We start from the raw sequence: 27,313 nt of genomic DNA, 5'->3' as shown, positions 1-27,313 counted from the left end.
CTAATAAGGAACGAATCTGAGAGGTTGGAAGAACATATGGAGAGGTTTCTAAAGGTCTGACAATGTTGGCAACATAGACACTATCAGTATATAAATTAAAGGGCTCCCCCTCAAACATTTGGAAGGCCATGAAACAGGCAAACCACTCTGCAGCTTGTGCTGACATTTGCCCTATGGGTACCCTCTTCTGCACCTGAGAAGAAACCACCACCGCGAAACCTTTGGAGGAACCATCTGTAAAGACTGAGCGAGCTCCAACTAGGGGGCTCTCCTTTAAAACCTTGGGAAAAATCACAGGGTGTTGTTTAAAAAAAGACATCAAGGGGCTATTGGGATAAAGGTTATCAAACTTGGCACCTGTAGATGTAATAAACAGGGTCCACCCATCATGGAAGGTCTGTAGATGTTCCATCTTCTCTTTATCATAAGGAATAATTTTATCAGGACTCTTTCCAAAGGTTTGGATGCTAAACTTGTGTGCCTTCCATAACAATTGTAAAATCAGATTATAGTAGGGGGCCACTACCTTCTTAGGGGAGGCTGACAAATGTATCCAATAAATGGGGCCAGTCTGCCAAAACACAGCAGTGGGCGAAAAGCTAGATGAAAGTACAACCAGAACAAGAGGCTGTCCATAATCTATACGCCGAAGGTGGGCTTGCTCTATACTTTTTAACAACAATTGTAGGGCATTCCTGGCCTCTGGGGTAATCTGTCTAGGGGAAGTTGGAGCGGGATCCCCAGGAAGAATATCATAAAGGGTTTTAAGAGCCGCTGTTTCAATAGAAAGAGAAGGGCAAATCCACTGCACCTCTCCCAAAAATCTCTGCCAGTCATGAAGCGCTTTTAAATTTGAACAATCAATTTGGAGTCTTTGGGGCCGGAGGCCAGTTTGTTGAATTTGATGACCCAAGTAAGTATAAGGGGGTCTCTTTTGGATCTTTTCTGGAGCCAAAATAAATCCGCGGGCCTCCAGGAGCTCTTGTAGCTCTGCAAAGGCTATGTAACATTGCCTCTCCTCGGCTGCAGCCAAAAGAACATCATCCATGTAGTGGATAATGTAAAGATCAGGGAACTTACGCCTGAGGGGATCTAAACAGGCAGCTACATAAATCTGGCATATAGTTGGACTGTTAGCCATCCCTTGGGGGAGCACCACCCATTGGAAGCGAAGTGCAGGCTCCCTAAAGTTAATTGCAGGAAGGCTAAATGCAAACCGAGGACTATCTTGAGAATGTAGGGGAATGGAAAAGAAGCAATCTTTTAAATCAATGACAATCAAATGCCAGTCTTTAGGAATGGCCACAGGTGAGGGCAAGCCAGGCTGGAGCGCCCCCATGGGCTGCATGGTCGCATTTATGGCCCTCAGGTCTTGTAGTAACCTCCACTTTCCTGATGGTTTTTTAATTACAAATATGGGGGTATTCCAGCGGGACATGGAGGGGACCAGATGGCCCGCCTCCAATTGTTCTTGAACTAGCTGATGAGCCACCTGGAGTTTTTCAGCTGGTAAGGGCCACTGTTCCATCCATACGGGATCATCTGATAGCCATGTGATAGGTATGAGGGCTGGCGGCGCAACAGTGACCCTCATTAAAAATGGTTAAAATCCTTCCTGTTCCCTGGGGCCCTGGTATTCAAAGGGGGGATGCCACTGGGCAAGCCTCTCCCTGCTCTAGATTATCTAGTCTTTTCCCCTGACTCCAGCCCATCCCTTGCTGGGGGGCCCCGCTTTTGGACTTGGGTGCCTGGGTGGTGAGGACCACTCCCATTTCTCATAGGAGGTCTTGTCCCCAGAGGTTGGTAGGGAGGCCAGACAAAACATATGGTTGAAAAAACCCTGTGTGGCCCTCAGAATCTTGCCACTTTAGCATTCTGAGGCTCTTTTGTGGCACAGCCTGTCCTATTCCCTGGAGGGTCACCTTTCCTTCCTGCTTGGCCCAGGCAGGGGGCCAGAATTTATCTGAGAGGACAGAAATGTCCACGCCAGTATCTAAAACGCCTTTGAAGGACTTGCCTTCTGTCTTTAATGTAAGCTGGGGGCGGTTCTCCATGGTGGCTACCCAAAATACTGCTGGGCCAGTACTTCCAAAACCTTGGTTATCCCTTTTCTCTTTAATTTTTTGAGCCTCACAAGGAGCTGTAACTGAGCAATCTGTTCTCCTGCTGGGATGGCAACAACCCCACTGTCCACTGATGTCATTATTTTAATCTCTCCCTCACTATCCTGGTCTATAACACCAGGGTGTACCTGGATGCCTCGAAGGATAGTACTGGACCGCCCAAGAGTAGTCCAACTGTGCCTGGGGGCAATGGCCCATGTACCCCAGTAGGGAGGGCCTGGATCCCCATCTCAGGTGTTAGGACTGCCCTGATGGAGGGACCGATGTCCAGTCCTGCACTGCCTGAAGTGGCTCTAAGGAGATCTGAGATATGAAGGGGTTGCTCTGGGGGAGTAAACGAATCTTGCTGCTGCCCACAGTGGGGGTCATTGCCCCATACACATTGGTTTTGGGGCCCTGGGGCGGGGCCCTCTTTCAGTTTTTTTGATTATTATTAGTAGGAAGGAAATTGCCCCACAAGTCAGTTCTAGAGTAACAGTCAGTGGTCCAATGATATCCCCTTTGGCAGCGGGGGCATAAACCAGGTCTCTTGAGACTAGTAGTACTATTTTGAGGGCACTCTCTATGGAAGTGTCCCTCCCTACCGCAGCTGAAACATGTTTTTCTCCCTCCCTGATTAGATCTTTTTTCCCCCCTTGGGGTCGAATAGTAGCAGCTAACACTTGGCCCTGGATGAAATTACCATTAATGTCTCTAGATCCTGATGTAGTCATTTAGACTTTTGTTGCCGTGGGGGCGAAGAGCCTCCTTACAGTACTTATTTGCATTTTTAAAAGCCATCTGTTTGATAATTGGCATCGCAGGCCCAATGCCCCCAAATATTCTCTCTGTTACCTGACTGAGGCGGTCTACAAAGTCTTGGAAAGGTTCGGAGGGTCCTTGAAGGACTCTGGACAGGTGATCCCCTCCTTCCTTTGAAGGCAATGCTTTCCAAGCACCTTGGGCTGATGCCGCCACTTGGGCATAGACAGCGATGTCATATTGCATTTGTTGTTGAGCGGTGGCATACTGACCACTCCCAGTAAGCATCTCCACAATTCTCTGGGGCTGTCTGACCTGTGCATTCCTTTGGGCTGTCTGGCTGCATCTTTCTTGAAACTCACCTCTCCAAATCAAATAATCTCCCCCGGACAAAGCTGCTCTGCAAAGCTGCTGCCAATCGCCAGGTGTCAAATTAAGAGGCACAAAAGATTCCATTAAGGAAAGTGTAAAGGGAGCCTGTGCTCCATAATTTAGAGTTGCCTCTTTCAGTTGTTTCATATCTTTGAAACTCAAAGGGTTATGCCGCCTAATGACCCGCTCAGGGTTGTTTGGGTCTGGAACTTCCATTACTGGAGCCACCACCGGACAGCATTGGACCCCTCCTCTGGGTCTTCCCTCTAGGTCCGAGAAGGAGGAGTCCCTCATTTTAGAGTATGGATGGTTTCTCTCCCTGTCCTGTCTTTTTTTAATTCGAGTCCTTTTTAGTGCCTTTTTAAGGGCCGAGACCTCAGCAAGTAACCGTTCCTTCTCAGACTCTGATGAGTCAGAGTCTGGGTCTGAGCTATTTTCATTTTCTAGGTCTGACAGAGTAGGATATACCCGATTCTGACTGAAGTCCCTTCTTTTGGGTCGCGCCCTGAGATTCTTATTAACTCTTTTGTTGTTGCTAAGAGGCTCCTCCTCATCCTCACTAACAATGGAGCCTCTAGTTTCAGTCAGGGTTTCTCCAGATGATTCACTGTCACTCTCTGCCTCAGAACTCAGGGAGGCTTGAGTCTCAATCTCTTGTAACTCTGAAAAAGCCTCTTTTGTGGCCTGGACTACCTGGCTGTGGCTAGCCTTATCTGTCAAAAGTGCGCCCTTCACTAATCTCCATAAGGAGAATATGGATGGGGGCAGGGACTCAGGTCCCTCTTTTCGTAAAAGTTGATGAAGATCACGGCGAACCTCCTCCCAATCTGGGATATTTAAGCTCCCCCCCGGTAATGAACCATGGATTGGCTCGTTCAATCGACTTTAGAAAGCCTTCTAAGGTTTTAGACTTTACTGTAGTCCCATGTCCTTCATGTAACTTTTTAACTTGATACTGTAATTTAAGCTTCCCAGAACTATTCCCCATGGTTTCTTTTCTTTTTTCCCCAATCTGTCCCTGGCCAGAAAAAGAGATGAACCCGCTCACTTACTTCGCTTTCACAATCTCGGTGGGACCTCCAATTGTCGCACCTGCTGTGCGGCCTGCATCCGAGAATGTAGGGAGGTGGTCGGGATAGATGACACAGAGACCAGTCGGTTGCTTTAAGAAAACTTTATGCTTCCCAAGTCAGCTTAGGAGGAGATTCCAAGTCCGCTTAGGAGAGAGAAGTCTCTCCAGGAATAAAGATCTTCCCTTTTTAAGGACTTCTGTCATCCATCTACATACAATTCTTTCCAGACTTCTCACCCTCCTGGCTGGTGGTTTAATCTCCGGCCCCAGAATCGGGGAGACACAGTGGGGGGGGACGGGAAGAAGCATCTAGCCTTAGGGGGTGTCAAAGTCATGGTATTTCAGTGAGCAAGCCCTTATCTGAGCCCTATCAAGAGCTTTATAGCACTGAATTGTTTTCAGTAAACATTATCTCACAGCTGCCTTCTCCCAGGCCAAAGGGGAAGTGGGTTTCTGCTCAAGGTCTGGTGTCCCCACAAACTTCCCCAAATTATTTTGCTTGAGGATGAAATGAAAATAATTTCATTTTTACCTACAGGTCCACAATGCAGCAATCGGTGGTCCCTTTTCTCTAATTTTTCTGACAAATCATTTGAAGCTTTATTAATATTCACTAGTCTTTCTGAAATAGAATGCCAGAATGTTTGAGAAGCCAACTCCATTAACGATTGTCCATCAAGTAAAATGATAAAATAAGACTTTTAAGGTCTCTTTAGAAAGACAATAATAATGAATAAACCAGAATTATGTGCACAAACATGCAAATGACTCCAGTTTCATACAAAGTGAAAGGTTAAGAAGGAAGATACTAATGAAATACAGGAGAGTTGGCTGCTCTAGATAAATTTTGCCACAATAAAGACATTGTAATAACTTTAGCTTCATTTATACATAGAGGAAATATATCCAGATTAATATGTTAAACACATGGCTTTTATTGTCTTTCATGAACATTGGCTTAAATGACAAAGAAAAACATTCTTTCAAGTATAAAATAAAATTTAAAACACTGATGATGGAGTTCATTATGAATACATCTTGTAAAACAAGCTGCTATATTAAATGGAGCTTTTCTGTAAATGTGGTAGGTAAAATATTTAGTAGTATGAAAGTGTGTGTGTGTGTGTACTTTTACTCATTAACCTGTAGTAGCAAAAATAAAAGTATTCTTTTAAGAAGTAGTGTTTAAACAGAGAAGAACAGATACTACACTTGATCTTAGCAAAACGGCCTTGGATAGTATTTATGCCTGGTGTACAAATATACTTTGAGTGCCCATGCCACAATATGGGAGGCTCTCTCAGCCAGGACTCGTGGGGGAGGGCCTAGGCCCTGCCCTGGATGAAATGACAGTTATTGGAGATCCACCATGGAGTGCCTCACCCTACTTGGGGATCAGACTGGAGATTGGGTGGGGGTATGGGGGACCTGGTGGGGAGGGAGGGGGGAAAAGGGGAGAGAGAGGGAGCTGGGATTAACATTTGAAACAAGATTGTTTCTAACCTAAATAAAAAAGAAGTAGTGTTTACTAATACATGGGAATACCACTTTTGGGACAGTCAAATGGGTATTTGGATCTTGTCTCCTATATTTCACACCGGTGTGACCTATTTGTCATCCATCAACTGGATATGAAAACAGCCTTTCTTGGTTGTATGTGTACTGAAGTTGAATGTCATCTCCTTCACAAATCTTCAAGAAGACGAACCTAGAGTGAAGCAGTTCATTTTGATGAGAAGAAACAATGAGTAGGATGACCCACAGCTTATTCAGGCTTTGGGAAATCTGGTTTCTGGATCCCTAATAGCTATATTCTAAAGGTGAATAAAAATAAAATATACAACATACCTACAAGCCGAGAGGATACAATGAAAGCAACTCTAAGAGGGAATATTTTAGGACTGAGTCCAACAAATCCCTAACACAAAACATCCAGGAAATATGGGACACCATGAAAAGACCAAACCTAAGAATAATAGGTACAGAAGAAGGTAAAGAAAACCACCTCAAATGGGCAGAAACAACAAAATCACAGAAGAAAACTTTCCCAACTAAAGAGAGAAATGCCAATGAAGGGAAAAGAAGCTTACAGAACACCAAATAGAGTAGACCACAAAAAATGTCCCATCACTACATAGTAATCAAGACCCCAAATATACAAAATAAAGAAAGAATATTAAGAGCATCTAAGGAAAAAGGCCAAGTAACATATAAAGGAAAACCTATCAGAATTACAACTGACTTCTCTATGGAAGTTCTGAAAGCCAGAAGGTCCTGGATAGATATTCTACCAAAAATAAGAGACCATGGATGCCAGCCCAGACTACTATACCCAGCAAAGCTCTCAACCACTATAGATGGAGAGAACAAGATATTCTATGGCAAAACTAGATTCAGACAATGCATATCCACTATCCCAGCCCTACAGAAGGTTCTGGAAGGAAAACTCCAACCCAAGGAAGTTCACTACAACCAGAAAAACTTAGGCATTAGATAATCCCACCTTACCAACAGCCAAAAGAAAAAAGGGGTGGAATTCCACACATAATTCCACCAACAAGAATTTCAAGTCAAAGAGGAATGAGCAATCAAGGGTCACTCATATCCCTCACTATTAATGGCCTTAACTCACCCATAAAAAGACACAGGCTAACAGAATGGATCCAAAGACAGAACTCATCTTTCTGCTGCATACAAGAAACACACCTCACCTTCAAAGACAGACATTACATGGGAGTTAAAGGTTGGGAAAAGATTTTCCAATCAACTGAACCCAAGAAACAAGCAGGGGTAGCAATCCTAATATCTAACAAATTAGATTTTAAAATAAAATCAATCAAAAGAGATGAAGGAGGTCATTACATACTCATCACAGGCGAAATCCTGAACATCTATGCCCCAAATACAAAGGCATCCACGTTCATAAAACAAACATTAGTAAAACTTAAATCACATATAATGCCCCACACACTTATAGTGGTAGATTTCAAACACCCTACTCTCACCACTAGACAGGAATACCAGACAGAAATTCAACAAATAAGCAAAGGGTCTAATAGTAGTAATGACCCAATTGGGATTAAAATATATCTATAGAATATTTCACCCACATAAAAAAATATACATTCTTCTCAGTATCACATGGAACCTTCTCAAAAATTGACCACATACTTGGCAACATATCAAACCTCAGCAGCTACAAAAAAAATGGAATAACTCGATGCATCTTATCATACCACCATGCTTTAAAATTAGAATTCAACAACAACACAAATTGCAGAAACCCTACAAACTCATGGAAATTGAATAATGCACAACTGAACCATTCCTGGGTCAAAGAAGAAATAAAAAAGAAATTAAAGACTTCCTGGAATTCAATGAGAATGAAGACAGAACATACCCAAACCTATGGGACACTTTGAAAGCAGTGCTACGGGGGAAGTTCATAACACTAAGTGCCTACATTAAGAAACTGGAGAATAGTTATACTAGGGAATTAACAGAACAGCTGAAAGCTCTAGAACACAAAGAAGCAAACTCCCCCAGGAGGAGTAGACTCCAGGAAAAAATCAAATTGAGGGCTGAAATCAAGAAAGTAGAAACTAGGAAAACAACACAAAAATCAATGCAACAAAGAGTTGGCTCTTTGAGAAAATCAACAAGATAGAACAACCTTTGTCCAAACTTACCAAACAGCAGAGAATCAACATGCAAATTAGCAAAATCAGAAATGAAATGGAGGACATAACAACGGACTCTGAGGAAATCCTGAGAATCATCAGGTCATACTTTGAAAACCTGTACTCCACAAAATTCGAAAATTTAAAGGAAATGAACGACTTCCTGGAGAGCTATCACTTGCCAAAATTAAATCAAGAACAGATAAGCAATTTAAATGGAACTATAACCCCTATGGAAATAAAAGCAATCATCAAAAGTCTCCCAACCAAAAAAAGTCCAGGTCCAGATGGCCTCGGTGCAGAATTCTACAAGAAATTCAAAGAGCAGCTTATACCAATTCTTCTCAAAGTATTCCACACAATAGAAGCAGAAGGGTCTTTGCCAAACTCTTTCTACGAGGCTTCAATAACCTTGATCCCTAAGCCACACAAAGATACAACCAAGAAAGAGAACGTCAGACCAATATCCCTCATGAACATTGATGCAAAAATACTCAATAAAATACTGGCAAATCAGATCCAAGAATACATCAAAACAATCATTCACCACGATCAAGTAGGATTCATCCCAGGAATGCATGGATGGTTAAATATACAAATATCTATCAATGTAATCCACCATATAAACAAGCTGAAATACAAAAATCACATGATCATTTTACTAGATGCTGAAAGAGCCTTTGACAAAATCCAACACCCCTTCATGATAAAGGTCTTGGAGAGATCTGGGATAACAGGAACATACCTAAACATAATAAAAGCTATATACAGCAAACCAACAGACAGCATCAAACTAAATTGACAGAAACTCAACGCAATTACTCTAAAATCAGGGACAAGACAAGACTGTCCATTCTCGCCATACCTTTTCAACATTGTACTTGAAGTTCTTGCCAGAGCCATACAACAATGAGAGGAGATCATGGGGATACAAATCAGAAAGGAAGAGGTCAAACTTTCACTATTTAAAGATGATATGATAGTTTACATAAATGACCCAAAGAACTCTACCAGGGAACTCTGACAGCTGATTGACACCTTCAGCAAAGTGGCAGGCTACAAGATCAACTCAAGAAAATCAGTAGCCCTAATATATACAGAAGATAAAAGGGCTGAAAAGGAAATCAGAGGAACATCACCCTGTACAATTGCCACAAACAACATAAAAGACCTTTGGGTAACCCTAACCAAACAAGTGAAAGACCTGTATCGCAAGGTCTTTGAATCTTTAAAGAAAGAAATTAAAGAAGCCCTCAGAAAATGGAAAGATCTCCCATGCTCTTGGATAGGTTGGATCAATGTAGTAAAAATGGCAATCCTGCCAAAAGCAATCTACAGATTCAATGCAATCTCTATTAAAATCCCAGCACAAATCTTCCCAGACCTTGAAAGAACAATAATCAATTTTGTATGGAAAAACAAAAGACCCAGGATCACCAAAACATCCCTGCTCAACAAGGCAATGCCAGGAGGCATCACCATCCCTGACCTCAAGCTCTATTATAGAGTTATAGTCCTGAAAACAGCTTGGTATCTGCACAAAAATAGACAGGTAGAACAATGGAATTGAATTGAAACCCTGATATTAACCCACACATATATGAACATCTGATCTTTGGCAAAGAAGCTCAAAATATACAATGGATAAATAAAGCATCTTCAAAAAATGGTGCTGGCATAACTGGATGCTGGCATGTAAAAGAATGTGGATAGAACCATGTCTAATGCCATGTACAAAACTTAAATCCAAATGGATCAAAGACCTCAACATAAATCCAGCCATACTGAACATCTTAGAAGAGAAAGTGGGTGGTAACCTTGAACGAATTGGTACAGGAGACAGCTTCCTGAAAATAACTCCAGTAGCACACACAGTGAGGTCAACAATTAATAAATGGGACCACCTGAAACTGAGAAGCTTCTGTAAGGCAAAGGACACTGTCAGCAAGACAAAAAGGCAGCCCACAGAATGAGAAAAAATATTCACTAATCCCTCTGTCAGAGAGGGCTGAGCTCCAAAATTTACAAAAACTCAAGAAGCAAGTCTCCACAACACCAAAAGATCCAATTAAATAGTGGTCTACAGAACTAAATAGAAAATTCTCAATAGAGGAGTCTAAAATGGCTGAGATGCACTTGAGAAAGTGCTCAACATCCTAGCCATCTGGGAAATGCAAACCAAAACAACTCTGTGATACCTTCTCAGTCCTGTCAGAATGGCTAAAATCAAAAACACCAATGAAAATTTATGCTAGAGAGGATGTTGTGAAAGGGGATTACTCCTCCATTGCTGGTGGGAGTGCCAACGTGTTCGGCATCTTTGGAAATCAGTATGGAGATTCCTCAGAAAAAAAAATGGGAATAAATCTACCACAAGACCCAGCAACTCTACTCTTAGGCATATATCCAAAAGATGCCCATTCATACAACAAGGATGTCTGTTCTAGTATGTTCATAGCAGCATTATTTTTATAGCCAGAACTTGGAAGCAACCTAGATACCCCTCAACCGAAGAGTGGATAGAGAAAATGTGGTACATTTACACAATGGAGTACTATTTAGCAGAAAAAAAATGGAATCTTGAAATTTGCAGGCAAATGCATGGCACTAGAAGAAACCATCGTGAGTGAGGTAATGCAGTCACAAAAAGAGAAACATGGCATGTACTCTCGCATATATGAAATTTAGGCATAGATCTGGGGAGTGCCAGCCTACAATCCCATGACCAGGGAGTCTGGGAAACAGACCCTTCATTCAATGGCTGATAGAAGCAGAGGCAGACTCTCACAGCTAAACACTGAGCTGAATTCAAGGAAGCCAGTGACAAAGAGGAAGGACTGATGAGCAAAGGGGTTAAGACTGGGCTGGCTTAACCCCCCAAAACAGCTGACCCAACAAGACTGATGCCTGGAATTCCAGAATGGGACTGATCAAGACCCCCTGACTTTGGGTTTCAGTGAGGAGGCCTAGGTATTCTATTGAGCCTTGGGTAGTAGATCAGTATTTATCCCGGGTATACAAATGGACTTTGGGTGCCCACCCAACAATGAGAGATGCTCTCTCACCCTGTACTCCCAGGGGAGCATCTAAGCCCTGCAGTGGATGAAATGACAGACTATGGATACCCTCTTCAAGGGCCTCACCCTCCTTGGGGAAATGAGGGGAGTTTGGAGGGGTTGGTAGGAGGGTGTGGGAAGAGGGGAAGGAAAGGGAAAGGGACCTCGAATTGATATGTGAAGCAACCTTGTTTCTAATTTAAATTTAAAAATAAAAAAATTTTAAAAAGCAATAAAAAGAAAGAGAATCATAGGTCAATATTCCTTATGAACATAGATACAAACCTTTGTAACAAAATACTTGCAAACTGAATCCAAGAACACATAAAAAGTTCATCTACCATGATCAGGTTGCTTTTATCACAAAGATTCACAGATGTTCAATGTATATGAATCAAGAAACATAATCTACCACACAGAAAATGATATGGGAATTTAAAAAATGGTCTTGTCTTTACATAAAGAAAAGGCATTTGACAAAATCCAGCATTCATTCTTGATAAGAGCCCTCAAGAGAATAGGGATACACGTCAACATGATAAAGAAAATTTATAACAGGACTACAACCAACATCAGCTTAAACAGAGAGAAGCTCAGAGTACTTGCACTAATATCAGAAACTCCACAACAATATTCATTTTCTCCATACGTACTCAGTATAGTACTGGAAGTTTTATGTAGAACAATAAGATCATTGAATAAAACCAGAAAGACACAGATAGGAAAGGAGGTAGACAAATTGTAATATTTTGAAAAAAAATGGCTCCCAAAAGGAATGACACTACTAGGAGGTGTTGCCTTCTTGGAGTAGGCATGATCTAGTTGGAGGAAGTATGTCATTGTGGGGGTGGGATTTGAGGTCTTTTCCTCTATCTTCACTCAGTGTGACAGGCAGTTGAATTCCTGCTGTCTGAAAAATGCAACACTCTCAGCTTTGGCACTATGTCTGCCATGCTCCTCTTCATGATCGTAATGAACTGAACCTCTGAAACTGTAAGTTGAGCCTCCTCAATTAAATGTTTTCTTTATATCTTACTTTGCATATGATATGATACCATACACAAGTGACTCTAAAATGGCAGTGGGTAATTGTTGATTAAGAATTTGGCAAACTATCTGGACAAGAGAAACCTCACAAAACCATAATCCCTTCAATATACAAATAAACATACTGAAAAAATTGTGGAAGCTGTACCTTTCACAATAGCATCAAATTGTAAAAAAATAGCATAGGGTAACCCTAAGCGAGCAAGTGGAAGACTTGTGTGGTAAAATCTTTAAGATACTGAAAGAAGAAATTTAAAAAGACTTCAGAAGACAAAAACATCTCCATATTCATAGATCTATAAGATTAATACTATGAAAATGCCTATCCTACTAAAAGCAATCAACATATTCAAAGCAATCCATAAAATCAAAATGCCAACAGAACTCATCACAGAAATTGAGAAAGTAATCTTCAACTTCATATGGAAATAAAAAACAGCATCCTGAATACAAAATAATTGCTAGAGGTATAACCCTTCCGTACTTCAAATTATATTATAAAGTTCTAGTAGTAAGAAAAGCATGGTGTTAGCATAAACACAGACATATTTATCAATGGAATCAAATTGAAGACCAAGATTTAAATCAACACAACTGATTTTTGACAAAGAAACAAAAAATACACACTGGGGCAAAGAGTGAGTTTTCACCTTACTTTAATCAGAATGGTCAATATCAATAGGATAAATGATAGCACAAAGAGGATATGGGGGGAAGAGGAACACTCTTCCATTGTCTTGCCAGAGTATAAACTAGTAAAACCACTATAGAAGTCTGTGTAGAGGTTCTTCAGATAATCCAGCATCTATCTATTTCAAATTGCATCTACACCAATCTTGACCATGTCCTCAAAGAAACCTAAACCCAGCCGGGCGTTGGTGGCACATGCCTTTAATCCCAGCACTCGGGAGGCAGAGGCAGGTGAATCTCTGTGAGTTTGAGGCCAGCCTGGTCTACAAAGCAAGCTCAGGACAGTCTCCAAAACAATAGAGAAACCCTGTCTCGAAAAAATCAAAAAAGAGAGAAAGAAAGAAAGAAGGAAAGAAAGGAAGGAAGGAAGGAAGGAAGGAAGGAAGGAAGAAAGAAAGAAAGAAAGAAAGAAAGAAAGAAAGAAAGAAAGAAAGAAAAAAGAAACCTACACCCTACACTAAGTGAACCTGATTATCAATGGTCATTGCTGCTCTATATAATAGAAAGATATGGGAAACAGTCAAAAGTCCATCAGTTTTAAAGTGGATAACGAAAATGTGGGTTATTTACAAAATGGAATATTGTTCAACCAATAAGTGAAAAGTGAAATTCAAATTTAAATGAATGAAGCTAGGGGAAAAAATCTTCCTGAGTGAGGTAACCTACACCTCAATGGCAAATATTGCATGTATGTTTTCAAAATGTGTGCTGCAATGCACATAGGTAGGAAGGGACTAAAGGAGAGGAAAGGGTATCACATAGAATGGGGTATAGAATATAAAGGTATGGAAACAAAAATTAAAAACAAGAATCAGAGGATTAAATAGAGAAGAGGATGGAAGAGAAGGGTAAAGCAGGGAGTATAGGCGAGGACAACTAATACTGTTGGCCATTTTAAAAACATGAAAATCTAGATCTGTATAAGCTTATCACATATATGACAGGATATATGAAAAGAATCTAAATGTAGTTACAAACTAATAAGGGAGAAAGTTCCCCAAGTAGACTTCTTATGCCACCAAAGAAAAATTCGAGAGCCAGGAATATGTTGTCATAATAAGTCATTGACCAAAGGTTTCCTATGGGACTCCCAATTATGATAGACTAATTACCAAAGTTATTTGTTATTTTTCACAACCTGATGGTAAAACTACATTGCTGAAACAATGTAGTTACGTAATTTAACCCAGAGGCAATGAGTGGGTGCCTAGCTAGAAGCTTCACCCCTATTGAGTAATGTTTATGCGGTCAGAAGATACTCTATATACCACCAGGGGAGAAAGGTAATCATCAGTGTCACTCATCTATACATCCTGTAATCCTAAACAGTGACCTGGCTGCAAGATATACTGCTAGTAATGGCACAAATATTTTAAGAATAACCAATTGCATTCAGATTGGATTAAAGAACCACTCCATGAGATGGAACATAGACCTGAGAATGTTAATGTGACCAAGAAATGAGCCAAGGAGAAAACCTACTACTATTATTTTGCTCAATGAACATATCAATAAAGTGGCTCCTGGTGAAATGCTGTTGTACCCATAGTTCAGCACCTCCCTCAACCCACATTAGAGAAGCTTCTTCTTGTATTCGATCTGAATTAACACAGGGACCCACCACTGGATATTATGCAGTCAGTGAGAGTCTTTGCAGCCCTCGGTCCTAAATGGATGCCTTCATCAAACTCCTCCCCTTAGAGACCAGAAAACTACAAGAGGACATAGAAAGATTGTAAGAGATGTAGGTAATAGAGCACTCTAAGAAAAAAAGCATCTTCCAGATAGAACTGAACTGATGCACATATGAACTCACAGAGACTGGCAACATGCTCAGCGGGGGTTATCTCATGAAAAGTGGGAAATGAACATGGGGGATCCATCTCTAACAAAAACAAACTATCTGCAATTGATTCCTTCTGGCGACAGAAATATCAATTTCTCCAATAGTGTCATTGAGTATATCAACCACACTTCAGGGCTGGCTCCCTGCCCATTTGTAGTTGACCAACATAAAATGAACTCAATCACATTTTGGTGGACTTTTTTTGTTTTGGCTTTTTTATGTTATTGGTCTTTTGTTTCTTTTTATTTTTTGTGTGTTGTGGAAGTTTTGCATTGCGAGGTTTTGTTTCTGTTACTTTTTAAGAGAGAGAGGGAGAGAGGGAGAGAGAGCAAGAGAGCATAATTTTGATAAATTTGAGTGGTGATGAGGAGAATCTAGGAGGAATTAGTGGGAACGTGCTTAATGCATATTGTATAAAAATTATTTTCAATGAGAAAATTCATGAAAGTGTCAAACAATAAAAGTTTAAATAATTTATTATCTTACAATTCTGGAGCTAAAAGCCAAAATTTCAAGTGTTATGGGATTACATTATCTTAAGAAGTGAGAGAATCTATTTCCCTTTCTGACTTCTGGTGGGGTGACAACTATCTATGGCAATATATCCCTGAAACTATAAATTTAATCTATCCCCATCATCTAATATAATTTCCTCTTTCTGTGTCTCTCTGTTCTTGCTTAACTATCTTCCCTCCATATGTCCCTTTTCTTCCATATAACTTCAGCAATACTGAGTTAAAAACCTACCTGCTCCTGTAGGAAATCATTGCTATTGAAATAATCATGTTTAAAAGAGTCTTATTTCCAAATGTGGTCTTGGTGTATGTGGTGGCTGTTAGGATTTTAGTCTTTGTTTTATCTTTTTTTCAGTAATACATCAACAAAATGCATACTAGATTCTAGTTACCTTCTAAGATCTATATCTGGTTCATTGAATCATTGAGGCATGATTGTATTATGAGGGCTCAGGTATAATCAATGGATGACCCACTGATGAATTTCTAATGCAATGTGTTAATGAAAAGTGACAGAACGTTCAGTAGTAGAGCTTAGGTGGTGGAAGTAAGTCATTTAGGCCATTTCATTGGGAACCTATCTTATCTTGTGTTTTCCATCTCCTTCTCTGCCTCCTGAGAGGGAAGTGGGAAAACTTTATCATATTCCGGTCACACAGAGCAGCAGAGCCAGCCTGGTCTGACATTGCTGAAACCAGGAGCTTTTATTAGTTCTCTCTGGATTTTTAAAAGATTTTTTTCTTTGACTTTCACTGTAGTAAATAAATTTTCAGAGATTTGTTTTTGTTTCATCATCTGGACAATTAAATTCTGTTCCAAGGATTCTGGAAATTTTTCAATCAGCATATTATTTTCAGCTATTTCCTTGTTTTTATGCTTTTTTCTTTTTCTGAAGCATTTTTGGGGGATAAATGTTAGATTTTTTTGCTCTAGTCTTGTTATTTTGAAAAACGTCTATATTCTCTCTTTCTTTTACACTACAGATACTCCTTCAGCTTTTTCTAATGTGGTCTTTGTTCTATTTATTAATGTTCTAAACACAATTATTAAATATTTTCATTTCTTAATATCTTTTTCTTTGAAGATGCCTGAACTCATTTATATATTTACTTTTTCCTTTCTTACGTCTGCTAATCATTTAGATGTCTAATAAATTCAGTTACTACTTATTCCCTCATCTCCCTCTATTTTTCCTTTCTTCTCTTATTTTCTGGATGTATGGCTTTTCATTAGTGACTTTTCCTAGTTATACATTTCCTTTAATAACTATTCATAAGTTTCTCAGACCTCTTTGGAGTTTAATTTCTTCAGTTTTCTGTTTTCCTCTGTCAGTTGTCTATAGTCTTAGATTCTAGGACCTCTACAAACAATTTTGACTTCTTAGGTCATGAATTTACAAATATTGATTTCCAGACATGCTGATCTCCAACTCCTGGTTGTCATTTTTCAAGGGAATTTTCTTGCTTCACTAAGTATCAAGGTTATTAAAAGTCAACTTTTCTTGCTATACCATTTTAAAGGCAAGACTTCATTATTTGTATAGCATAAAATATGCATACATAGCCTTCAGCATCATGCTTTTTGTAGGGGCTACAAATTCCCATGCCTCAGTGAATCCAATGTGATGTTTCATGTTTCTACTACTCCATATAGCTCTACATATGTGAGCTCAAACTTGGTAACTACACCATTAATTCTAATAACTTTTCAATTGACTGCTTTCATATTGGTACATGCATACTTCCTCTGTTTTATATTCTAGTTCTTATATTTTGTTTACATTTATATTCGTTTTCTTTTTCCAGTTGACATTGAGCTCTACTGTTTGTTATTCACATTTTTTATTTACACACATGCATTAGAAATATTGTGTTCACATGTGTGAATGTAAAAGGAGGCTTATAACAGGATGAATGATGTTAGCATTTATAATGAGATGCATCTTAGAGGATCTACAACCTCGGAAAATGATACATAGACCAGAGCCAGGTATTGAGAGGCCTTTATAATCCTGGCCTTATCTGTTGTTCTATACATTTCCGATTTCTAACCTCAATAACCAGTTTCCTTGGATGTTAATAAGCCCACAATCATTTATAAGAATTATACAGGGAATGCAATGCAAAGTTTACTCAGTTCTATTGAATGGTGAGCTATGGATGGAAGAGTTACATAATATCCCAAACTGCACTGTCACTACTAGACTTAGCCTGCATTAATAAGTATTTCTCAAGCTTTTTTGTATCCTGTCTGTTTTTAACCCACACAGTTGCCTCATACACATATTAGTGTATGTCCATCACCACAGTCAAGCAATGGAACAGTTGGATCATCACAAATTTTTATATGAGTATTACATTCTTAAGCAGTAGCAACCAGGAAAATGAACCCCGTGTTTTAAAGTTTTTAATCCTAAGAAAGTTAATTAACCTTTAAAATAGTTTTATCTTTTATTCATAAATGAATATAATATTTTGATAAATAACCTTTTACTTGAACTTTTTTTTCAACATGGTTCTTGGAGATCTGTCTATGCTTGTGTATCAATAATTTGTTTCAATAATAACTTTGATTACTAGTCCCTGCATGTCTTGGGCACATCATAATTGGATCAAGCCACTATCTTACTAAAAACTGAGTTATTACTTTTAAAATTATAAAGAATTGATTCCTGAGCAGCAATATGTAAATTTTGTGCATGAAATTTGCAGGTATTTTTGTAATAAATGCAAAAGTGAGCAATTGTTTGATTTTATGAAAAGTGGATATTTTTTTTTTGGTTTTTTCGAGACAGGGTTTCTCTGTGGCTTTGGAGGCTGTCCTGGAACTAGCTCTTGTAGACCAGGCTGGCCTCGAACTCACAGAGATCTGCCCGCCTCTGCCTCCCAAGTGCTGGGATTAAAGGCGTGCGCCACCAACGCCCGGCAAAAAGTGGATATTTATTTTTACAGAATATAACAAACTGTTTCCACTGTACCTTAGTATTATAATTTCAGATGGCATTAAGTCATTTACCAGTTCCTCAGCATTTTACCTGAATTTGGTGCCCCATTCTTTGCTATTTCAGCCATTCTATTAGGCTCATTAGTAACTTATGCATATTTTATTAGCAACTATACCAGCAGCTAATTATTTTGAGTCTGGTCCTATGTATTTTTCTTGTTGCTTGTGTTTTGTTTTTCTGTTTTTGCATTTATGTGTACCAATATGGATAACATTGTTTGCCAAATCATTTTCCTATGTTTGGAATTGTTTCTTTTTTTAATTGTTAGTTATTACCAGGTTGACATACTTTACTTTTTCCTAACAAGACAAAGGAGAATATCAGAGTTCCAGTACACTCGTTCTGCCACTCTCTGCAGCCTTCCATACTGCTAATGCTTTGTACCCCAGCAGCACAATTGCTAAAGTCTGTGAATATGCTTTATGCTCTATGACAACAAAATTCATAATTCATCTTTGGGATTACTCATTTTTACCTGTTTTTTATTTAAATTAGAAACAAGCTTGCTTGACATGCTAATCCCAGCTCCCTCTCACTCCCCTCCTCCCCTGCCCCCCCAAACCCTTGGCATAGTCTTCTATTATATGGGCTTGAATAAATATATAATGGTACTCATCTAAGGTCAGGTATAGGTTTAGGCCATCCTTAAACTATCCAATCTTTTTATCTCACACCTGGAAACCACTGACCTTTTTGCCCTGTCCATAGTCTTGCTTTCCAAAGTTCCATGTAGTCGGAATTACATGGCATGCATGCACGGTTTTCAGATTACTCTTTCACGTAAGGATATGTGTTGAATTCTCCCTATATATCCTTCTGGTTTCATAACTTTTGTTTTTGACAATAGATAATAATTCATTCTGTGAATATTCCATAATGTAGTATCCCTCATTCACTCAGGAACACTCGTTGTTGCTTTCATGTTTACACAATTTTCAATGAAGCTGGATATGTTAAGGGTATCTGTGTAAGTTTCTGCGTAGAGGCAAGTTTTCAACCCGCACTAATTTATGAAGGAAAGAGATTTTCTGAATCATGTGGTAATACTATGAATAGTTTTTGGAAGGAAAACTGAATAATTTCTGAATAATTGCTACAGTCACACCATCAAATATGAGAGTAGCTGTTTGCCACATCATTTCCAGTACTGCACTTCTCTCTCATACCTGGTTTCAACTTTTTAATAGGTATGTATTGGAAGAACCTTTTAATTTATAATTCACTAAAAGTTTGTGACGTTGAATTTTTTATTAATTTAAACTTTGTCATGCAATATATTTTGATAATGTTTTTCCCCTTCCCCAATTCCTCCCAGATCCTCTCCAGCTCCCTCCCCACCCAAGGTTAAATTCATACCCTCTTCCCCAAATGAACATTTTTTTAACATGCTTACTTGCCATCTAGGTATCTTTGGTCAGTTATCAGTATCATCCTTTGCCTATATTTTAATCCGATCATACTAGTTGTTTCATTTGGTCTGACACAGGTTACATAAAAACGCAATATGTTCAATATAATTAGTCACTTATGGATTATAAAATATGTGAGATATGATAAGCCTATTGCTAGACATAGAACATTTGCAATTTATATGCAAAACCACGATCTCTAGAATACATAAAAGAATCTTTACAAAGGATAATAAAGGGACAATGCTCTCCTTGTTGGTGATTGTGTTCTGTACTAGATCAGTGTTAGCAATAAGGAACCCAGAAACTGATCCAAGTACAATTTTTCAACACAGATTTAGCAAATGTGCTAAAAGCCATTCAAATGGAGAAGAAAACTCTCAACAAAGAGTGTTGGCGAAACTGGCTGAACAGGCAAGGCTCTCAGGTCTCACACTGACAAAGTGGCTGACTGGATAATTCTCTCCGAGTGTGTATATTTCCCACTTTTTTATCCGATCACTTGGGTATTTCTCAATGACAGAAGGAAGTCATAGGCCTGGCATGGAAGGCAGCCTGTTATCTCATAACTTATTTTCACTTACTTAGAGAAGGCATCTTGCTTAATGGTGTCAGATTTCCCTATGTCAGAAGCCTTTAACTGAATCCAGCAGTCAGGAGCCAAATTTATCTTTCTCCAGTTGCTATGCTGAGAACTGGGCAATCTATGTCTCAGATGGTTTCTTCTGTTAGAAGGGAGTACTTAGATGGTGTGTTGCTGCATTTTTTCTTTTTTTATAGTATCTACAATAGCTTTTCTTTCCTTGCTGCATTTTGGAGTTCCCTGTTTGGCTTTCTCTTTTACTGTTTATGGTTTATTACTCTGCTTGATGAAGAAATACTAGATGAAGTTTGTACTCATTATCTGAGTATGTCCTCTTAATGTTGATTTAGGAATTAATGGAAACTCCTGCTCTGTCCATCTCTAGTATCCCACTTAATGGTCTGAATTTTTGGCAATGTCAAGATACCGACCATTAATCAGGACCTAGTGTAAACATTGGAGCCACATTAATTAGTTGGCTTTGATGTAGAATACAGCTTAGCCTTTTGCTATAGAATACAGCTTTTGTTGCCCTGTGTGTATTTGCTGGTTTTTGAAAGATTCTAGTCAGCAAACACTCATTTCATTTTATTATATTTTTTAAACTATAGGCCTTCAGCAAGACAGTTGTCACACTAAAGAGGAAGAATCAGCAAACAGGAAACAGATATGACAGCTTAGCAACAATTCTGGACCCATGAAATCTATAAAATTATCAATGTCACATCTAAACCTTCAGTCTTTCCTTGGATATATGATTGTGTGCACACTTGAGAGGTGGTATCAGGTACAATAAAGACGACAGTAGGCACTTGTGTATTTGCTGTCATCTCCACAGTTCTTATCAGTTATAAAGAGCTTAAATCATTGTCAGTTTAAAGTTCACATTTCTCCTCATGTCTTCAGTAACCAGTGCTCACATATACTTCATTCCACATGCTGATCCTCCCCTACCCCAGTATATGCCAAGGGAAGGACCAGGTGGTGTTCTGATACAGTAAACCCTTGTGACATAGAATTCTGGTAGATACACAGGCCCACCTCAGCTTACTTCCAAGCTACAAATTGACAAAAAGAATTTATGGGATATCATATTCTCAATAGTAAGTCTACCTCCCTGTCAGTTTTAGCCACACGTATGTGCTTTAATGGAGTAAGTAGATTTGGGTCTTAATGGTTAACTCTAATCTGGAAGCAAATGTTTCAGACTGCCTCAAGTGTCCCAAGTTGCCTGAGGAAAACAGGGTGGTAAAATGACTTGGATAAGTCAGGGTTGTCTAGAGCAGTGGTTCTCAACCTTCCTAGTGCTACCCCCCTTTAATTCAGTTACTTATGTTGTGGTGACCTCTAATCATTAAATTATTTGCATTGCTACTTAATAACTGTAATTTTGCTACTGTTATGAAGATTAATTTAAATATGTGCACTTTACAATAAATGTTTTTAGGCAACCCCTGTGAGAGGTCATTCACCCTCCAAAGGGATCAAAAACCACAGGGTGAGAACTGCTGCTCTAGAGGAAAAAACTTATAGAATGTTTATAGGATGTGGCCTCTGTCATCTAATAATGGATGTATCATGATGGAAAGACCACCATGAATCTGATAGTGGTTCATTCCACAAGTCTGGATGTTTCAGCAGTCCCAATCTGGTCTTCAGTCTATGTGGGAAGTCTATAGAAGGATATAATACCAGCAACAACACAGTAGATTAACTTTCAAGAGGGAAAGGGCAAGCAGCCGTAAAAAAGGAAAGTTGTGCTGGGCAGTAGCCGCACATACCTTTAATCTCAGCACTCTAGAGACAGAGGCAGGAGGATCTCTGTGAGTTCCAGGCCAGCCTGGTGTACAGAGGGAGTTCTAGGATCGATTTTAAAATTACAGAGACACCCTGTCCCAAGAAAAACAAAAACAAAAAAAAAAGCTAAATTTGCCTTCTCTCATATATTTTTACATGGGTTGTCAACGTAAGGTTGTCACATAAAGGGAGGGACACAACCCATCAAGTAATCTGATTAAGAAAATCCCTCACGGGAGTGTCCGGAAGCTTGGATTTTAGTTGATTCCAGTGACACTTAAGTTGACACCCAAGAGTAGCCATAACAGCACCCTTGTACATTCTTCAGTTCATGGAAGAACTTGGTTTCTCCTTCCACTCATTGTGAAGGTTTAAGGTGACACATTTCCCCTCCATAATTTCTTCAAGACGTGTTTTATTATTTAGCCTGCAGTGATCCCTTGTGAGGAATATTTCTCACCTACCTGACTTCCTGTTATCTTTCACGCTTATTAATTCATTTTAATTTTTAATTTGTTTTGTGTAATATTTTTTTCCTTCAAAAAGAATGCATTTACTGTCCTCACTTTACAGGAGCTACACATCTCATGAATAACTCTGAATTTGCTTGGTATTTCAAAATTCTTCTATGTAACAAAAAGGCTTTAGTTTCCAGTGACACAGAAGAGTTGTTTGGGTCTCTGCTTAAGTTAGAGTGACGAATTTACCCCCAATTCTTAGTTAGGCACTCTGTGGATTGTATGTTAGTCTCCCTTCACTACTTTTCTTCAGGTTTTAATTTCTAAGGTTTTTTTTATTATTTATTCTTAAATTTAAATTTAGATTAGAAACAAGGTTGCTTCACAATTCAGTTCCAGGTCCCTCTTCGTTTTCCTCCCCTCCTCCCGTGCCCTCCTCCAACCCCCCCAATAACCCCTCATTTCCCCAGGGAGGGTGAGGCCCTACTTGGGGGTGTCTATAGTCTGTCATTTCACCCAGGGCAGGGCCTAGACCCTCCCCCAAGAATTCAGGGTGAGAGTGCATCTCACATTGTTGGATGGGAGTCCAAAGTCCGTGTGTATACTAGGGATGAGTACTGATCTACTGCCCAAGGCTCAATAGATTACCTAGGCCTCCTCACTGACATCCCCATGTAGATAATTGGCATTTTTTCTTTCTTAAATGTTTTGTCGATTAATATTTTCAGTGAGACTATCTGGAGTTGTTGCTTTCAATTTAGAAAATTATTTTCATCTCAGTATCTTTAAAAGAAATAAGACTATGAAAATTACCCACTGTGTTGTGTAAATTTTGGTAGTGAATTTTTAAGTAATATGTTTATTGCATCTAGATTATCAAATATTGCCATAAAGTTCTTCTACAATTCAATTTTATTTGTAATAACATTCATATCACAAGTGATGTCTCTCTGTCATGTATTCCTTTTTGTTAGACTGTCTGGAAGCTTATCAATTGTATTAATACTTTAAAACAGTTTTGGTTCTAGTATTTTTGCTTATTGAGTTCCTATTTTCAATTTCATCTTTCTATTTCTATTTCTATTTCTTTCTACCTGATTACTTTAGAATTATTTTCTTCTCTTTGCTTAATTGACCAAGAGATACTCGAATTATTATTGATAATAAATATTTATTTTCATATATGTGCATTTTGTCCTATAGCTTTCCCTCCAAATGTGTTTTACGAATTTACATAAATTTTGGAAGATGGAGTTTTATTTTAACTTAACATACTCGATATTTATTTTACATTTTGTCTTGACTATGTGTAATGTAGAAGTGTTTTGCTAATGTCCTAGAGTGTTGGCATTCTCCCAGATAGCTGTAAGTGTCAGCCACAGGCTTTTAAGTTAATCCCATTGTGTTCTAATAGCAGGTTTCATGATCTTTCTTCTTTAGCCTCGGACATGGCTCATTGAGTAAAGCGTTCACTGCACAAATTTGAGGAGGGAACCTGGACCCCAGTACTTAGATACATTCCAGACAGTATTGGGTTCCACCTGTATTCATATCAGAGGGTCCTTAAAGCAAATACCCTAGACTAGGAAAGACAGCAGGTTCTAGGTCCAGATGAGAGACCCTGCTTTAATAGGATAAAAAGTAAGTACCAACCTGTGCCTACATGCCCTAGCTCACACATGCTTGCAACTCCACATATATGAAGAGGCATCCATCACACAAACAGCAGACACACACAACAGATGTGTTTAAGACACATAATGTAATCAGCTGTGAATGTCCCAGATTGAAAAGGACATGTATTCTAACACAAACGAATGAAGAAGCTTTATCATATCAGTTATACCCAGCTCATCATTGGTATTATAGAGTTCAAAAATGTCTTTATGACTTCCCATACAGTGTCCAGAAGTAATGGTAGATTCTATTACTCCTTTTACTTTAATGAGTTTGGTCTCACAAAATTCAACTCTCAAGTGGGAGGTGCATGCATACTAATATTATTATGACTTCTTAGAGAAGCCATCTGGTTATTATGTCATAATAAGGTTCATGTGTAATAACTTTTGTTTTGCTATGCCCTTTGATATTAATATAACCACCTCCCTTTTATAATTACTAACATGGTATACCTTTCTCCATATTTTTACTTTTGCTATCTATTACCTATCTGGTTATTTGATTATAGTAGACAGAATGTATACAAGGTTTGTTCTATGTATCTTAATAGGTGTTTAGACCATTGAAGGTTAAAGTAGTTACTTATACATTTGGATTAATACTTAGCATGTTGTAAATATTTTCTATGTTCTGTTCTTGGCTACTGGTTTTTTATTCTGTACATTCTGCAATTTATGATTTTGAGTACTCCCATTATTTCATCTCTTCCTCCTTTGTCTTTTCTTTCATATTTTTCTCCTATCTGCCTTATCCTTCCTCTGAACATTCATTTAAGGGCTGAAATTCAAATCAAATGTTGCAAGAAGATCTCAATACAATTTTGTGTATCTACATCATACAATTCTGTGTATAAACATCAAATTTAATGCTTTTAGATAAAGACTGTGTAAATCTAATTTGAGTTAACGAAGATTTAAAATAAAAAATTAGACATGAGTTTCTTTTCTATATCATTTTTGTTCTCACTAAAGAGCTTGTTTTTCACATTTCTCAAAGACACTTCTACTGGCAAAAATTCCTTCAATGTATGTCTAAGGAAATGTTTTTCTTTCATGTTAGAAGAATTATGAGTAGTGTCTTAGTCTAGGTTGATGAGGTTCTGTAGAGGGCACAGAGGGTCTTGTGCTCACAGATAATCACTAGGGAATCCAGGCATGTTAAACACAACACAGGGGTGTCTCTTCAAAGGGAAAGATGTATAAGCTGTTTATTGCCCAGAAGTCTGGGAGCAGAGTGGTTCATAGCCTGTAATCTTTTCACTATCTGTCTGACCCAGACCATAGCTGATCCTCCACCAGACCCTTATGACGTGCCATGCAATCAATCTATTGTGCCCATCTTTACGGCAGATGCCACATGCACTTCAAAAAGAGCCTCTATGTAGCCATGCCTTAAGTTTTATTGTGTACACAGGATTAGGTTAACTATCACCAGGGCAGATTTTTCTAAATTGTATCATAGTTAATTAAATATGCCAAGAATAAACTGTCCAGTGTCAGACTTTCAAAGTTTGAATGAACACCAGCTATTGAGCTGTGTACAAACAGAATTCCTTATCAACTCACATTTGGATCCTTACTCTGTCAGCCATGGTGGTCACAGAGACACCACATACCCACAAAGATTTTTTTATGTCAGCAAATACTCCATTCCACTCTCATTTTACTTGCGCTGATTTTAAGAAGAAAGGTAAATTTCATATATTCGCTTATTATTTATTTAGTTGTATTTTTGTGTATAGGTGTTTTGCCCACTTATGCATGTCTGAGGCCCACGGAGGCAGGCCATAGGTCATGGGATCCCCTTGGACTATATTTACATAAGTTGAGAGCAGCTGTGTTTCCTGGGATTTGAATGTGGGATATCTCAAAGAAGAAGGAATTTACCTCTGGGCCATCTCTCTAACCTGATGTTTATTTCTTTATAGAAATGACTCCCACTTCTGTTTTTATCAGAACTTTTAGATCAAATATTTGAATTTGATATACTTATATGTTTTAATAGCTTGTTTTTGATATTTATCTTCCGTGGTATTCTTCATGCATCCTGGATTGGCTTTGCTGTTTGACATTAACATGAGAAAATTATGTTGTTGTTATTATTATTTTAAATATAGTGTCTTTTCCCTTCTTTTTCTGGCATATTCAATATGTGTTGCTTTTTGAATTTCTTTGTAGTTTTTGGTCTCACATGATTTTGTGTTTCACTTTGGTTTTCAGTTGGAGTTGAGCTTCCTTGTCTGCAGGCTTAAGGAGTCTTTCCTCTGCTTTGTGCCATCCTTTGTGAACTGACTGCAGTCATTCCCCCATCTCTGTTACACACCCCTTTCTGTTCCTTTATCTCAGGCTTTTCATTTGAATTTCTATCTTTCTGGCTGACATTTTCCATTCATTATTTTATGATTCTTTTGCTTTTCTATTAATGCTCTTGCCATATTTGTCTTTTGAAAATTCATGGCAGGATGGTTCCAGCATTCATTCTACTTGTGCCACAGAGAGTGTTCTGTTGCCCTTTGATTAATATGTCCATAGGTGATCCCTAGACTATGAGCTACACCAGTGGTCTGCTCCCTCACCCTCAGGTAGGCTACAAGAAAGGGAAGGAGTGGATTATTTCTTTTTCTTTGGATAAACTGACTGTGACAAAAACCTAGTAAGCCAGAATGTATTAAAAATAATTCCCTTAAGGAAGAATAAAATATACAGGGAGATGGCTCAGTAGGTGTCCTTGCCCCACAAGTGTGAGAAACTGTTCTGGAATCCCCAAACTCATTTAACACTATTGTGGCAGTATGTATCCGTAATCACAGTGTTGATGTGGCAAGAGGAGACAGGAGAATTTCCTTAAGCTCAGGAGCCAACAAACAAGAAAAAAAGGGAGGACAGACACTCTAGGTTGTTCTCTGACCTTCACAAATATGCCATGTCATACACTCCATTCAAATATACAAACATGCACACAGACAGAAATGTACAGACACATGCAAATAAATTAAAAATAATAGAATGGTTTGGCATATTTCCTAAGAGTTCTTTTATCCTTTCCTTTGCTGGATGAATAAGGGATCTCTTTTAAATTTCCAGTTTTCATTGCTAGAACTAGAAGAGCTTGCAGGCAATGATCACAAAGGCAAGGCCCCCTCTAATGTAATCCCTGGAGTTGTTAACTCCTACACATATTGTCACTAGGCTTTAAACAATTCAACAACTATAATTTGGGCTCTCCAACCCTACCACTGAT

At 38.7% G+C, this 27,313-nt stretch overlaps 1 pseudogene; it reads right to left on the bottom strand.

The window, feature by feature from the left end:
* Window positions 1-5,416: 5,416 nt before the first annotated feature.
* Window positions 5,417-5,551, bottom strand: LOC121139085 (annotated as a pseudogene).
* Between the last annotated feature and the right edge of the window lie 21,762 nt (window positions 5,552-27,313).

Source organism: Mesocricetus auratus, unplaced genomic scaffold, assembly GCF_017639785.1.
Source record: "Mesocricetus auratus isolate SY011 unplaced genomic scaffold, BCM_Maur_2.0 Super-Scaffold_6730, whole genome shotgun sequence".
In the NCBI taxonomy this organism is placed as follows: domain Eukaryota; kingdom Metazoa; phylum Chordata; class Mammalia; order Rodentia; family Cricetidae; genus Mesocricetus; species Mesocricetus auratus.
Note: the sequence above shows the minus strand (reverse complement) of the source record. Positions and strands in the feature narration are given on the sequence as shown.